Source organism: Anastrepha obliqua, chromosome 1, assembly GCF_027943255.1.
Source record: "Anastrepha obliqua isolate idAnaObli1 chromosome 1, idAnaObli1_1.0, whole genome shotgun sequence".
Classification (NCBI taxonomy): Eukaryota; Metazoa; Arthropoda; class Insecta; order Diptera; family Tephritidae; genus Anastrepha; species Anastrepha obliqua.
Genome location: NC_072892.1, coordinates 53,120,000 through 53,137,548, shown reverse-complemented (window position 1 = coordinate 53,137,548; position 17,549 = coordinate 53,120,000).

The following is a 17,549-nucleotide window of genomic DNA, read 5'->3' as shown; positions in this document are numbered from 1 at the left end:
CACTTTTGGACATTGGGCCAACCTGTCCACTTGGTTGAGTGCAAATTTCCATATAAAAGTGAATGATCTCTCTATAGAGAATACCAGGAAATTTTCATTTCCGGCCGAAAAGAGCACACTTGTTGCAAAAATGCTGACGGGCAGTGAGTCGCTTGAGGCAAGATTGCGTTGGTGAATAAATTACTAAGCACGAATACAGCTACAACTGATGAAGGCGTAGGAAATGAGGTTGTAGCAATGCCATTTGTCGTTGTTGTCACGCTACGTCCAGTTGCTCCCAGCGCGTCGCTTGGCACTCAGTTAGTTGGGCCATCGCATGAAGTGTGCTATTATAGACAATTACTTGTTGCCGCCAGTCATTGTGGCAAACTTTAAATCGGCGCTGGTATTGCTGTTGTTGGAGCCCGCATTTTGCACCTGCTGTCAAACGGAATGGCTCACCAGCACGGTTCACTCATTGTGTGTACAAAGCGTCTGCGACTAAATATGGATATACGTAAATGTATGTATGTATTGTGTATGTATATGCAGCACTTTGTACTCACTTACTGGTTGAATAAGCAACTCCATACTTCATCAGCTGCATACTTATAGTTACAAGAACAAGCAATTGCTGACAGCAGTGGACAACATTTCCTTATTCATTCACCCATTCATTCAGCCGATGACTAAACCTGCAAACTGGAAGCCATGAAATTACTGACAAAGCACCAGAAACTATTGCCGTAATAGTTGCAGGCAAAAATTTAGAAAATCAGAGAATGGTGAAGGGAATTGAAGAGTCGTAAAATACAAGAGATAGAATTATAAAAACGTGATAGTGGTTCGCTGCAGCCTTTGCAGCTGTTGCAAGCAATCCAAAAATTGCCGCTCAGTTTCATGGTGGCTGCACTGGTCCAATTAAACTTATGAGCTACGAGTATCTAAGAATTACTCAAGTAAAAAGTGATTGTTAAATCTTAAGAGGAATGGAGTATGAAATGGAGAACAAAGAGATGTTCACAATTACAAATAGTCAAGAAATGTATATATTTTTCGTTTTTCTTAGCAACAAATGGGCATAAATGGCTAAAAGTAATTAAGTCACTGTAGCCAAGAGCGTTTGGTTGTAACCATTTAGAGAGTTAGTGCAGTATTTGATTAACATTGTGGACCAGAAATATAAAATTATAGAGAATGGAGGGACATTTTTTTTAAAGGCAGTCGGCAAGGTCCGTAAGAAACTTTCAAATGTATGTCGTGTACGAAAAATATAAAAAAAAAACGATCCACAAATGGGGAAACATACGTCAAATGTGTCCGACCAAAAATTTCAACGCTTTACTTCCGATGATATTGTATTTATATGATAAGGACGCTCTACTATTTATATAAGGCATAATTTGTGCAAAAAAATGGGAGGAAATATTGTGAGGCTATTGAGATATAGGGGCTCAAAATTTTATTATTTTTAAGCTAAGCGAAAATAAGATTAAAAAAAAATTTAAACAAAAAAAAAATTGTTGAATTAAAATTTAATTAATTTTAAAATTTAAAGTTGAACATTTTTCTTTGGTATAAAACTATTTTTTGGCTAGTCGTCTATGTATCCTTGAATTTTAAGTCAAATGCTTGTCAGTATGAAGGAAACAAATTCAATATTTGCAATAGAATTTTTTTCTCAAATTCCGATCAAAAATTAACAAAAATAAATTAAGTTATTTTCTTTTTTTTGGACGCAAATATCCTTTTCCGCACTTTCCAGTACACGATTTAAAAAAAATTGAGTACAAAAAAATAATTTTTAATTTATGAAACAAAAAACTAAATATTTTTTTGGTAAAAAGAATTTAAATTCAAATTTTATATTTAAGTGGTTGTTTCTTTTTGGCAAGCAATTTTTTGTGGCTAGTCTTATATTTATCTTTAAATTTTTAATCAAATAATTGTCGATATACGGGGACACAAAATCAATGTGTTCAATTGAACTTTTTTTTGTAATTTCCGTCAAAAACTTAACAACGAAAATTCGAAATTTTTTTAGTAAACAAATATTTTTTTCCGCACTTTCCAATGAAAAAGTAAACACCAATTTTAAATTACAAAAAAAAATTTATATTGCAAATATTGATATTGTTTCCTCTTAGACAAGTATTTGACTTAAAGTTTATTTTTTTTGTTTGTTTTTTTTTGTTTTTTGGTAACCAAATATTTTTGGGCTAGTCTTATATTTATCTTTAAATTTTAAGTGAAATAATTGTCAATAAACGAGGAAACAAAATCAATGCTTTTAATAGAATTTTGTTCTGTGATTTTCGATAAAAAATTACCAAAAATAAAATAAATATATATTTGTGGGCAACTAAGCTCTCGCTGTTGGTTTGATGAAAATACAACTCTATTCTGAAAAATGGTTACAAGTGAATCATTGCAAGTATTGCCCATCGCTGGCTACTACTTTTTCCCATCTTTCTGGTAGATCTCGTATACCGTCGCAGTAAAACTGTTCATCTTTTAAGGCTATCCATGGATCAAGCCATTTTTTGATGTCTTCATATGAATGGAGCTGCTGGTCAGCTAGACCATGTGCCATCGATCGGAACAGGTTATAATCGGATGGCGCAATATCTGGAGAATATGGCGGGTGGGGTAGGATTTCCCATTTCAGTGTTTTCGGGTAGGTTTTAATGGGTTTGGCAACGTGAGGCCGAGCGTTGTCATGCTGTAGAATCACTTTTTCATGCCTCCCCGCGTATTGCGGCCGCTACTCGCGCAGTGCTCGGCTCAATCGCATCAATTGAAATCGATACTGATCCCCAGTGATGGTTTTGCTTGGTTTTAACAGTTCATAATAAATAACACCAACTTGGTCCCAACAAATACATAGCATAACCTTCGCAGTGTGAATATTCGACAGAGGCGTCGACGTAGAAGTATGACCGGGTAGTCCCCATGACTTTCTTTTCTTTGTATTGCAGTAATGAATCCATTCTTCATCACCCGTTACGATGCGATGAAGAAACCCCTTCCTTTTTTGTTGCTGAAGCAGTTGTTCACAGGCGAAAAAACAACGTTCAACATCCCTTGGTTTTAACTCATAAGGAACCCAAGTCCCCTGTTTCTGAATCCTTCCCAATCTGAATGCATGACCGCTTGGAAATGGATTGTCGGGTAACTCCTAATACTACTAAAGCAAGCTCTTCTTACATTTGAAACGGCTCCTCAATGAGCAATGCCTCCAATTCAGCGTCTTCGAAGGTTTTTGGCCTTCCTTCACGCGGACGGTCGTCAACATTAAAATCACCGTCTTCGAAACGACGGAACCAATCTCGGCACGTTGTTTCACATAAAGCAGCATCTCCATAAACTTTATGTAACTTGCGATGCGCTTCAGCCGCCGTTTTTTCGAATGAAAGAGGAAAATCAACACTTCCCGCAAATGACGATTATTATGAAATCAGACATTTTCACTAAACCAAAAGTATTTGATACCAAACCAAAATCACTAATGTGTCGAAGCAGTTTGCTTACCATATGTCTAAGCTTGGTTTATGACGTTTAGGTTATATTAGAATTGGCTAGCGCACTCTGCTGGGGGCTCCTATTGGCTTAGTTGCGCACCTAATAAATAAAATTATGTCTGGAAATAAATATTTTTCAGAGTTCCAAAAATTTTTTCAAATTTCGACAATTTCGATTTTTCTTTAACTGAAAGCTTGGAATTTTTGCTTTAAAGTTAAGTCCACCTTTTTATGGAGAGTCACAAATATAATGATTGAATACTGGGTTGCCCATATTCGACGGCATTTTTCGACATCAAACGACGAGGAAACAATTTCTTCAAACCAGAACTTGTTGAAACCAGAATTGCCTCATACGCTTTCGACGAATAATTGGCATCACAAAAGTGGTTATCATATCGTGAAAACGCTCCTGATTGACGGTAACAAGCTTGACCATCTTCATTTTCGAAGAAAAACGGCCCAATAATCGTTTTCGCCCTAACGCCGCACACAATAGTGACTTTTTCGTCGCAAAGAGGTACCTCTTGAATTTCGTGAGGATTTTCAGTGGCATAAATACGCCAATTTTGCTTGTTTACCGTCCCATTCAATAAGAAATGAGCCTCATCGGACATGATGATTTTGTTCCAAAATTGCTCGTCATCTTCAGCCATTTCGATTACTCTTTGGGCCCATTCCAATCGACGAGGCTTGTCCGCAGGCAACTATCTTTGCGTCAATTGAATCTTATACGGGAATAAATGCAAATCAACGCAGATAATTCGTTGTAAAGTGGTCCGAGCAATGCCCAACTGCTGAGAACGGCGATTTTAGGATGTCCTGGGCGACGCCTTAGTCGGTTTTGATTTGGCCTCCTTGGATTAGAAAGAGCATCACCAGTCGAAAACCTTGCGTACAAACGTTTAATGGTGTTCTTAGAAGACACACTTTTCACATTATTTAATTTTGAATTTAAATTTCAACAATTTGGGAGCGCTCACGTGGCGTGTACTGTTCCATGGTAAAAATTTGCTTGGACTAACGCTTCCAACGCGGTATGTCATCAAGCAATCTGATGTTTCTGTCAAAAGATACAGGATTGCCAGATGGGTCCGTCGAATATGGTCAACCCTGTACACAAAATTTTTTTATAGGAAGAAAATCCGCAACACCATCTAAAATCAATTGGATTTCGTTCGAACTTCGACTTTATTATACTAAAATCAATGGAATATACAACTGCATCCCAAATATCTTTCTACAAGGTGTCGCAAAACCAATCACCCTATCGGAAGATCGAAATAGGATTTCCATTACTCATTACAATTTTTTCACATAGTAAAAAAGTTACTCAAAAATAAAATTGTATGATTAATTTTGTGCCACTAGCTTGTTGGCCTATAGCGCACTGTGAGAACGCACAACATAAATTCGAGGAGCAGCTCTACCCAACACAGAACTTACAAGAGGCATAAAAAGAGCAGATTTATATAATACAAATATAAATTTGTATGGGATTCAAAGATAGATTTTTTAAACATGCACCTCACACAATTTTTCCCGATAATACCTTGAGTGCTGGTGATAATGTCATACTAAATTAAAACACAGTTCCCATTTTTATAGTGGTGACTTAGAAGTAAATTTGGAAGAGTTTTAGAAGGAAATTTACAATTTGAAATATAAGGTTCGAGAAAAGGCCAAAATAGATTTCAAAGCCATTGAACTGTACTGAAAAAATACACTGTCAAATATAACAGCTCCTGCCATAATAACTTGCGAGCAGGAAAGAAAAAGTATATGGGAATACAAAACCTGTTTTACTTTTTATAAATAATATCATTCCATGTCACGTCATATATTCCCACAATGGGAGCAATTTCAAAAAAAAGTTGCTGAAAACATGCGACTTTCATTATTTTATAATTTTTTTTTCTATAATTCTTTCCTTTCAAGCGACTCAATCTTTTTATTTCTGTGAAAGTAATTTAATGAAGTAGATTTAATTTGCTTTTAATTAAAGTGTGTTTTTTTCCTTATCTTCTTATTAACTTTTTTTACAAAGAATTTTATACAAAACCCCTTCTGGTTGCGCGCCTGTCTATGAGTTAACGAAAGTATAAATTTCGAACATTCTTGATGTTGCTCTTACTTAAGCTGCTGCGAAGTGAAGCTGGAATATAATATAAAATCACATTTGAATAAAATACCAGCAACAAATCGATTTTTAAGTACCGTAATATAGCATATGAGTATCACGAAATTCCATGTGGAAATTCACTTCTTTAATGACACACATATGCACTGACATATATTAGGAAGTTAACAAGCATCATATCACATAAGCTGAGCTCCTCACTTATACCACTCGAAGAGTTTAAGGTATCCGAATTTGTTTAACCCCTCGCTTCTGCTCATTTATTACGCCATTTCGTTACATACATACATATCAGTGTATTTGTAGGTGCATATGACTATTCAGTGCCTCTTTTCCTTTTAACTTAAAAACTTGCGCTTTCCACTTCAATGACTGAGTATCTGCATCCTAATATGATTTACTTTGCAGTAGTAGCAGCAGCAGCAGCAGCAGCATTACCCTTCATCAACGTCAACGCAATCACATCGCCTCAGCACCCATTCTCCATTCCAGCGATGTATCCAAGCGCATCAACGTCAAGCTAAAAATATGCTTTCATATATGGTTTTCATAGCTTTGGAGAGACGAAGAATAGCAAATGGTAAAATAATACAATAATAATGCTGGTATATGATGTTCAAGTCGACAATGCACTGTACGAAATTTAAAAAAGTTGTCTTTCCAAAAATTAACTTTCTTCTGAGGAGGTCGCAGTAAATTTTTTCTTTTTTATATATTAAAAAATTAGTTTGCTGCCCAAATTTGAAATACAGGTGTAAAACTTGTTGGGAACTTGAAGCATTGTCCTAGATTATATTGAGTTTGTAGAGCAAGAAATGAATTCATTCATTCATTTGAATTGTTGAAAAAAGTTTATGGCGATGATTGTCAGAGATGGTTGTGAGGACTCAGAATTCAACATTCGAAAGACCTCATTAAAGAGGCGAGAAACGAGAAAAGGCAAAAACTTCCTTTACAACATTGCAACTGGTGATGAAACGTTGTGTTTCTAACATGAACCTAAAACTAAGCGTCAAAGTGCCGAATGTAAGGCACCAGACGAGGCAGCACCCAAAAACTCGCGTTCGGAGGATTCAAAAATCAAGTCGATGATCATTTGTTTTTACGATTCCATGGAAATTGTCCACAAGAAGTTCGTGCCAACGGGCCAAATCGTCAATGCAAATTTCTATTTAGGCGTTTTAAAGCGTTTGTTGCATCGCATTCGTCGAATTCGCACTGCATACCCGTGAAGGAGGAAACTGACTCTTATTGCATAATAATGCACCATCTCATTAGACCACTCTTGTGACTGATTTTTTGACTCGAAATCTAATTTTAACCATCAATCACTCACCGTATTTGCCTGATATGGCTCCCTGTGACTTCTACCTATTCGAAAATTTGCATTTAGCCTTGAAAGGAAAAGGTTTTGCGTCCGTAGAGGTCATCCTGAACGACGACTACGAACATCCTGTAGGACATTCCGGTCAGTGACCTGAAACACTCTTTCCAAAAGCTGTTAGATCGCGCAAAACAGTGTATCGAGGCCAGAGGGGACTATTTTGAATAAATAAATTCGAAGTTATAAGAACAAAGCTTCTGTCGTTTCTATTTTAGTTCAGTCTTGTTTATTTTGGACTTCACCTTGTATAACCGTAAAAAATATCTTCGAAACAAACCCACAAGGCAATTAAAGAAGAGGTTGGCGAAGAAATAGATGGGAAGATGAGATAGAAAAAGACATACAAACTATGGGCATATCTGATGTCAGTAGAAAAGCTCAAGACCGATGGCATGGAGGCGAATTGTAACGGAAGTAATGGTTCACACCGAACTTTGAGGGTATGATGATTCTAATTATTTTAAAAAGTGGTAGTATTAATGTATGTAGTAATGGAAGTGCGGCATTTTATCGTAACTCTATGTCAATTAGACATAGCGGCCGCCGTAGCCGAATGGGTTGGTGCGTGACTTCCATTCGGAATTCACAGAGAGAACGTTGGTTCCAATCTCGGTGAAACACCAAAATTAAGAAAAACATTTCTCTAATAGCGGTCGCCCCTCGGCAGGCAATGGCAAACGTTCGAGTGTATTTCTGCCATGAAAAAGCTCCTCATAAAAATATCTGCCATTCGGAGTCAGCTTGAAACTGTAGGTCCCTCCATTTGTGGAACAACATCAAGACGCACACCACAAATAGGAAAAGGAGCTCGGTCAAACACCAAAAAAGGGTGTACGCGCCAATTCTATATATATATATATATACCTATATGTCTATTAGAAATAATATACCGCAATCGCGTTCTCAAACAGGCAACACGCCTACACATGCTTTTAACAGCATCATGCCTAAGGTCATAATAGACACACTGTCTGATCTCTGCATCACCGAGACCTTAGTGAATTTGTTCGAGCAGCTGCTGCTTAACAAGTTTATGAAATCGACGCTGGGGTCGCCGGCGATGCGTGGATCTGCCTGCGGAGACACTCCTTAGGTGATGTGTTTTCGTCTCTACTGTAGAATCTGTCGATGAACGAGTTATTGTTAGATCTAAAGAAGAGAATAGTCCAAGTTGTGGCCTATGCGGACGATGTTGCTATATTGCTAAGTGGGAGGTCAAATGCAGGGTACTCCAAAAGTCGTAGATACTTGTGCTAAATCATGAGGCTTAAGCCTTAATGTGGCCAAAACAGAACTAGTATTGCTTGCAAGAAACTGTAAAATTGCTTCATTCCGACTCCCGATATTGAACGGTACGGTTCTGTCAGTCGATGATAGTGCTAGATATCTTGACTTAATCTTAGATAAGAAACTTTCTTGGAAGTGGAATGTTCAAAATAAAGTAAAAAAAACTGTTAAATGCTCTACTCCTACAAAATAACATTAGGCTTAAAGTGGGGTATATCTCCTAAGATAGTTCACTGGTTTTATAGAGCTATTGTAACACTAAGCGGTCATGCTTGGGTTCTGGTTCGGTTATCAACTCTTGAGAAGAAAACTTCGATCAAGCAGCTAGACAGCACTCAAGGAAACGCTAGCCTTTGTTATAGCGGGATTCCAAGACACACACCAACATAAGATTGAGAGAATCATCAATGCTTAAATGCCAGATTTTTATGACTCGATGGATTTGTAGCTTGACAGCTCAAATTTCCATCACGGGATCGCTTCATTCACCGTTCAAATGCGAAGGTTTGCTTATTTAACTTTCTGCTTGCAAAACGCCACAAGCAGCTGGAGTTAACTCTGAACACCAGAAACCTATCGTGCCATTGTCGCTACAATTGTACCAAAAAGGGTTGGTTAGGTGAAAGTTGAAAATTATTCTCTTTTAGTGTAGTTCTGCTATAAAGAATTTCTTATATATATGTACATACGAGTATATTGACGCTTGCACCCTTTATTGGTTGTTTGACTGAGCTTCTCCTCGTATTTGTGGCGTGCACTTTGATACTGTTTCTCAAATGGAAGCACCTACAATTTTAAGCCAACTCCGAATGGCAGATGATTTTTTAGAGATCTCCCATTACTGTTACTATTTACGTTTTTCTCCTAAATAAAAAAAAGTTTCCAATTACCGTACAGAAAAGTAAGGCCCGAAAATCTAACTGAATGAAACTGCGCACTGCACTGTGACTGAGCTGAATTTAATTTCAATTCATCAAGAGTTTTTATCGCACCAGTATTAGAATCGCGCCATACTTTAAAATATTAAAATGTAAGTAATCTTGACGTCTAGACTTCGTCTGACATAGAAATGAAGTAAAGCATAGTTTTTTAGTTAGTTAGTTTTTAGTTAGTTTAGTTTTTTAGTTAGTTTTTTAGAGAAATAAATTCAAATATATGTATATGTAATTGTTTAATAAAACAGGTTTCTTTTTGAACTCTTTTATTGAAATTTTTTGAGGGAAAACTATTCCACAAAAGAAGCATATAGAAAATGGAAATATTCAACAAAGTCAGACGCTTGCGACCAGAGAGGAACATGAGAAAATTGAAAAAGCTCTTCTTCCCAAACAGGAGATATGTAGGAGAGAACAGTCAAAGGACTACATTCGACACATTCCTATCGGGAAGTATTCCGAACGACTAGGGGTCGAGATAAAGAGTGCGCACAAAAAGGGGTTTTTGGTTTCTGCCTTCATATTGAATTTCAGATTACAAATAATAGTATAACATCACCTTTGGGTTTAGTGTCAGATGAAACTTAAATAACTTTATTTATTTTCCATGAAAGCAATTGTTAAAAATGGAGACTAAAGCTGAGATCCCAAAAACAAATTCCGAACATTAAAAAAAAAAAAATCGAAATGGAACCATACAAAAACTGCAAAAATCAATAAAATATTTGGTCAAACTGTAGAAGGGGTTTCGAAAGAAATCAACCAGAATCTAAACATTAACTGAAAGATGGGATCTGGCAGTAAATGTGTATGAGGAGACCTGCATGGTGGCTAAACATATCAGAAACCTTTTCGAGAACAATCCAAGTAGTTTGGCCCAAAAATCGCTCAAAACTGCGGTTTTTCTAAATGTTATGTGTGCGGGTTATACAAGGAAGCGAGCATTAAACCATCTAAAGTACAGAAGGCGCAAGATCGGAATGTTTGATGCAACAAATAGAACCAAAAGGTTATGGACAAACTTTGGAAAAAAATTTCAGCGCTGTATTATGGGCGACGAAACTTGTGAATTGGATGACTTTTCGTAGCTTCCAGGCAACAGCTTTTATATACTGTAGGGGATCAGCGAGGAAATGTACTGAACACAAAAAGAGATCCAAGTTCACTAAGAAACTTCTCGTGTAACAGGCCATATGCAGTAGCGATCAAAGAAACCAGCCGTATGCAATTTTTGGGTCAATCACACATGTATTCATGTGTCTCCTTTTGTCTGATCTTGGCGTGGTACACTAACAATAATACCAAAACTCCACCCAAAGAGAGTAATCTGCCGAATTGCCCACAGCTAAGAGCATTGGAACGATATTGACCCTTATTAAGCGGAAACGCTCATATTACACAGTAGGGATGCTAAAATGACTTGAAAATGTTAAGGTGCGTAAACTTAATTTTAGGTCGAAGATTACAGAACACTCTTCCGCGTCTACGATGCAGCTTATTTTTTTTAATATTTCAATTTAAATTTGCATCTTCTTTCAAGCGATCTATCGATTATTTTTGAATGAAGAATTTATAATATCTCTTCGAACCCAATGATTAATTGATATCTGCTTTAAATTTAATAGGAAAAATTAAGAAAAGTATTTAGTGGAGTATTCAAAAGCAATCCATTATTTTTTCATTAGAAGGCTTTAGTAATCTGAAACTTGCGTTAAAAAAGTGCGATCGGGTTAGTTGACTTGAGAAAGATAAAATCCTTAACTAAAAATAAATCTGAAACAGTTTTACAAGTATGAGCGCTTGACTTGGTATTTCTTTAAGAATGCATGCAATGTTTGCGCCAGTAAGGAGAAAGTATGTCATATTTTTTAATGATTCTTCGATTTCAATGCTTCTTCAAAAAATATGAACAGTAATAATGATGCTATACTGTAAGAGCCAGTCAGGAGCAATTTTTGTTTAGTCGATTCAGGCACAGTAATTTTGATTTCAAAGGTATACTACGCCTTGGAAGGCCAATTACACAAAATGCCGATAAAGTAATGGAAGATAACACTGTGGTACAAAAAAAAAAGTTGCAAAAAAACTTTGGATCGGACATGGTGAGGGTTGTAGCTTATGAAAAACTGAAAATAATGGTATAGTTGAAATTTCCAATACACCCCCAAAATCTCATTTTATGGCCATAAAACCGTTTTTCAGTAGGTTGATATGAACAATCACTCCTAACTTCGCCAATTTCCATCCGATTTCGAATTTGCTTTTTTAGTTCGAAAGAACAAAAACAAGCCTTTTTGACAGTGTGTTAACATTTTTTCTGAAATGACAACTGACGAGACTGTAGACGGAAGTATTTGGAATTTTTTTATTTTTTCTCTATTTTTTCGACTTTGACATAATTTTTACGATATTATCCGATATTGAGGATTTTTTTTAGTGCACTACTGTTATAGTAAATTTAATTTTGCGTCAAATGAGCTATATTTGACTGTAATTGAATTAAAATTAGTAGAGTTATGCGAGTTTTAAGATTTTTTGTTTTTTTGCAACTTTTTTTTTTGTACCACAGTAATGTAATCACTTTTTCGATAGACAACAAAGTTCCATGTATAGGTGCCAAAAGAGTTATCGCAAAAAAGTACTAAGGATGGCATTTCATTTTCATTTATCAAGCAGTTGGTGGCTGATGATGGAAAGGGGGTCATTTGCGACAAGCTCAAGCGGAACTGGTAGTAGGATTGGATTTTTTGGTGAAAAATTTGCCTGAAGCTGACCTTGTGAAAATTGACTAACCCAGTGGCTTGACCATATGTAGATGTGAAGTACTTTTTCTGATTTTTTTTTTTTTGTTTTGAAAAGGTGTAGAGCTATCGAAGAAAACGTTGTATATTTGACCTCAATCGTATTATTTTAACTGTGCTAAATAAAGCTTTTATTAGTTTGCCAACAAATTTTATTTATTTGAATTTATTTTTACTGCTCTATAATCGGCATATGATTTACAATAACTGCATCAAAAAGTACAATAACACAAAGCTAAAAGCATTAAAAACCCATTAACCTGGTCATGCAAGTGCATTGTAAAAGTATATACAAGGTGGCGCAAAATTAATCATCCCATTTTTGTAATAACGTTTTCACGAAGTAAAAATAAATGATTTTGAGTAATAGAAATCTTTATTTTGACCTTTACGGACTCCATTGCTTGTCTGTTTGTATACGGCAGCAGCCTGTTTAAAAAGTGTCGATATTAAATGAATTATAAAAAAGTTATAATATTTCTTAGTTTGTCGCCACCTTCTACAAATATACTCAACTAGCTAAATTTCATTATTATACTATTAAATATTTACACAAAATTTAAGTAAATGGCTCTGGAAATGGGGCAACATTTTTTGTAGTCTAAAAAACCATTAAGCTGATGGAATCATGCAGAAGGGATTTTCTCTTTTTTCCGATTTCTATTGAACATTTCACTTGAAAATGTCCGATTGAAAGCTAAACAAATCATCAATCAATCAATAGCTGAGTGACGTTATAATAGATATCAAATTATCGATGGAATAAATAATCACCATTCCATGTCCCTTTTTTATTATTTAACGTTGCACTGTCAACTGACAACTGACCACGAATGTGCGCTGAACCAGCACCGATACGCTTAATAAATTAAGCCTTCCCTCAAAAAGCCCAAATGTTTTAGATAAATGGAAAATCAAGGTCGTGTGACCATTTTTTGTTGGTCAAACATAAAATAAAAAGAAAAATAAGTGGAAAAGTTCACGCTATTTGTTTTTTGTCGATTAGGATAATTTACATTTTATTGCTTTTTAAGTTTTGCTGTGATTTAAGGCATTAGAAATACAAACGTAAAGCGAATTGTCATAAGCTGATGAAAGGAAACAAATGAATTTATTGCAACTGAATACTTTCAAGTGGAAAATAAGTAATTTATTTTGCTTTCCAAAGCAAAATACCTTCAGTGTTTAGTGTCTATATCATTTAAGTAATTTATGTTTTTGAGTATTTTCGACATTATCGTCAATTATGCTGCACATTTGTCGGTTTGAAAGATTGACCATAAGAAGTACAGTGGAAAAGATTTTCCAAAATTTTAATAACACTGTGAGACAAAGAAAAAAAAACAAGTTGGCATTAAGTGTTTACCATTGGCTTCAATTTGAGAAAAACTCCACACAAAAAATGTTGAAATAACCTTTAGATTAACCACAGCATTAAATCTAGCCGTTTTTAGTAAATACTGCATTGATTCTTTCTCGGCTGGTTTTAAGGTCGACTGTATTTACATTGACTTTTGAAAAGTCTTTGACAAAGTTTTGCATAGAGTCTTAATTAAAAGATTAACTTGTTTTGGCTTTCATGCTGCCTTCCTGCATGGGATAAACTCTGATTTGTGCAACTGAAGTTGTGTTGTAATGTATGTGGTATTTCATCTACCACCTTTGCTGCCACTTCTAGTGTTCGGCAAGGAAATATCTTGCGACCGCTCCTATTTGTGTTATTTATTAAAGATATCAAAAGTTGTTTCTCATTTGCAAAATTTTTACTTTATGCTGATGAACTTAAAATCTTGACCAAAGCCCAAAAGCACATGAGGATGCCATTAAAATTCAAATCGATGTGGACAGGCTTTATTTATAGTGCCAGAAATCACGCCTTTCGCTGAACTTATCAAGTGCTTTCAAATGTCTCACTCGAAAATCCATATCTAACATTGTGCGTACTGAATAAAGTATCTCGACCTGTGCCCTTCAGTGTTTTAGTGAGATTAACGATCTTGGCGTTGTCTTTCAATAGCCATATATGTAAATAATTTATTGTATTCTGAATCGTTTCAAGCTGAGCTACACTCGAAGCAATCTTTGCATAGAAAAAATTAGAATAGTCGATCAATGTACTCATTACACAAATTACTATTTTACGTACAATAATAGCATAACTCTGTGTACTTAGCCAGCACCGAATTCTCTTGCTTTTAACTGCACATCTTCAATCTCAACGGTGAGTAGTAGCTCTCCTCCTCAAGTATCTTGTGTCTCAGTTGATACAAATACTTATGCTGCTGCTGCTGCTGATACTGTCGCTTTAACCGCTTCCAGTGATACGAAGGATGCTTCGCACAACAATGTTCGCGCTGTTAAAAACAATAACAACAAATCATTATTTGACTCTCAATTTCAAATTGTGATGGCTTCCACAGTGTCCATAGCTACAACTGAGACAATTGACTCTCTTTCGTATGCTGCTGTTGCCTCAGTTAATACGTTTGCTTATGATGCTCTCGCTCCCACTGGCTTGAACAACAGGTTGATCTTTGCGATTGCTGCGCCAAGTATGAGAGCTACTTCTAAATAAATGTCTATTGTGGCAGAATCTTTGTGGCGTGCGTCTTGATGTTGTATCACAGATGAAGGGAGCAACAGTTTTAAGGTATTTCATGAGAGAAATACACTCGGAGGTTTGCCATTGCCTACCGAGGCGTCTCTCCTTTACTCATACTATTATTGCTGGCGTCATAGATAGTCCCTTCTAGCTGGAAAGGAGTTGATTTAATGTTCCCCAGCAATATATTAGGAATGCTACCGTTACTCGTGCTATATGCAAATTAAATTCCTCCCCAGAATTGCTTTTTTAAAAATTTTGTATTCTATATTGTAGTTTTTTTTAATATATTTATTATATCAATAGTTTAATAAAGGTAACTTTTGTATTATAAGGACTAAAATTCATGGACTTCAATGTATAAAATGAAAAAAATTAAATAAAATTTGTACCTAGCACCGAAAAAACTATTCTCCATACGCATATGAATGAAGACAAGTCGAAGTACCTCATGTCATCAAACAAACAGTCGGCGCTCTCGATAACGGCACCCACGTCACTGTTTTCGGTTAAAATTTTGAAGTTATGAGAGACTTCGTTTATTTAGGAACCAGCATTAACATCGCGAATAATGCCAACCTTAAAATCAGCCGGAAAGTTTCTCTCTGGCCAACAACTGCTATTTTGGACTAAGTAGGCAATTTAGTAGTAAAATCCGCTTTCGACGACTAAAACTAATACTTTATAAGTCTCTCCTCTTGGCCGTGTTATTTTATGGCACAAAAGTTAGGACGATCACCACATTCAATGAGGCGTCCCTTGAAATATTTGAGAGAAAGGAGAAAGATTTTTGGAGATTTGCACTTGACGACATGGAGTATCGTAGTCCATGGCGCAATGAGCTGTATGAGCTTTACGACAACCGAGACAGAGAAATAGCGCAGAGGGTAAAGATCGGGGAGTATTGCAGGCGATGGAACAATGAGTTGTATGAGTTTTATGGCGGAATGGACATAGTGCAGCGAATTCAGTGACTTCGCTAAGTAGGTCATATCGTCCGAATGGAAACAAACACTTCGTCTCAATGCCATACCAGCTGGAAAATCAGTTGGAGAATGACCTGGCTTCTATTGCGGTGTCAAACTGACAGGCGCACTTTATTAAACTCGGTCAAAATCGCTTAAGTGGTTATTGCACCGATCAAGAAGAATAGGAGGATGGTTTATGTAATCTGGTGAGTACTGGTCTTAGGAACACAATGACCGGTTTCTAATGGTATCCGTTTTGCTTGCCTATGCTTTTAGGCACTTTTGGAAGATTTTTTTAGCTCTTTTGTTTGCCTTTGCCTACCCTTCGGATAGGTTAATCATGATTTCATATTCTTGAAATAAGTTTAATAATCAATATTTTACTTTAAGAGATATTTTGCTGCAACTACAACAATAGCTAACTTATGTCCCTGTGGGTGGATTAGAAACAAGCAACACAATTTCGAAATGAATTACTCTATCCTTTTATAAAAAATACGCACTTTCACTATGACAATAGCAGTTCAAATGACATACAATTATATTGAATTTTGAAAGAAGGTAATACAAAATTGGCTTCGGTAGTCTAGCGTAAGTACACTAGCCTACCATCCCAGAGATTATTGGTTCGAATCCCACGTAAAGCACGGTCCTCGCACGGTCCTCGCACTTTTCCAAACTTATCTACTTTCCTAGTTTCTATAAAAAAGAAATCATTCCACAACACCAACAAACCTTATCCTCCCAATCTTTACTCCCGCACAAAGGTCAGCGCACGACTTGCATTGTGGTTGCTAAAACAAGAAAAGAAAAAGACATAGTTACACATTGCATTAGTGGCGCCAGCAAGAGGAAGCGGGAAATTGCGGTAATAGCGCAGACACCCAATTTAGCGAAGTCCTCTACCATCTTTGTGATCCTTCTGCCAGAAAGATGTGACACACAGATGGCGCTTCAAGCAGTAAGAAGGCGTTGTTCCTAACAACGATAGGTGGACACTCCCACTACTTAGGACGGATAGGGGAGGGCTTAACGAAACCAACACTAGACTGGGTCTTGTCGAGTCCCTACGCTCCCGAGTGGAGTGATCAAGGTAAAAAATATATATATTATATAAAATTAGTATTTCGCATAAGATACTGTGAGCTTTCCGCTTTTATCAAATATTATTTAAAATAATTTCTATTTAGTTGCGTTCGTTTTTTTGTTCATCGTTTTTTCCATCACATTACATCCTCTTGTGCTTTGCTCATTTTCCAATATTTTAATGCCGATCAAACAAATCCAATACAATGTATTGTTTATCCGAGTATCAAGTATTGCATTTCACCTTAAAATAATTGTCCATTTTTGGAGCTCGACATCATATAGAGATAATTTTTATATCGTCATTTAAAGTACAAAACCGCATACCAAAGGTGCGATTTCCTGGAAAAGCTTTGAGCTTCAATGGAAACAGATAATGATCATAAAAGGCTTAATTACCTATAAACCGGATGAGCGAGATTTCCATGCCAAATATTTCCGAAATTGATTTTTCAATCCTCCGTAATCTGATTACACTAATATTTCACTTCTCAGACCAAATGCATAAACTGCTTAGTATTAGTTTGGCAAAGAGTAAAAGCCTCATACCCATGAGTTTCAAATACTATTACATCTCCCGGCGTGCCTCTCAAAAATATCCAATACGTTTATAATGAAATTGATACATATTTTAATATATTAACATTTCCAGTTCATTATTTGCTTACTTACCACGCCTCTCCTAAGCTGGTTCATATCTTTCATGCCAAATCATCCCATCTGTTGTTCATCTCCCATCCATCCAATCCGTATACGAAAGGTATTAAAAACTTTTCATATACAATTTTTTTTATTATTTAATATTTTTTAACTGAACAACTTTTATTTCTTCAAGAATATATTTTT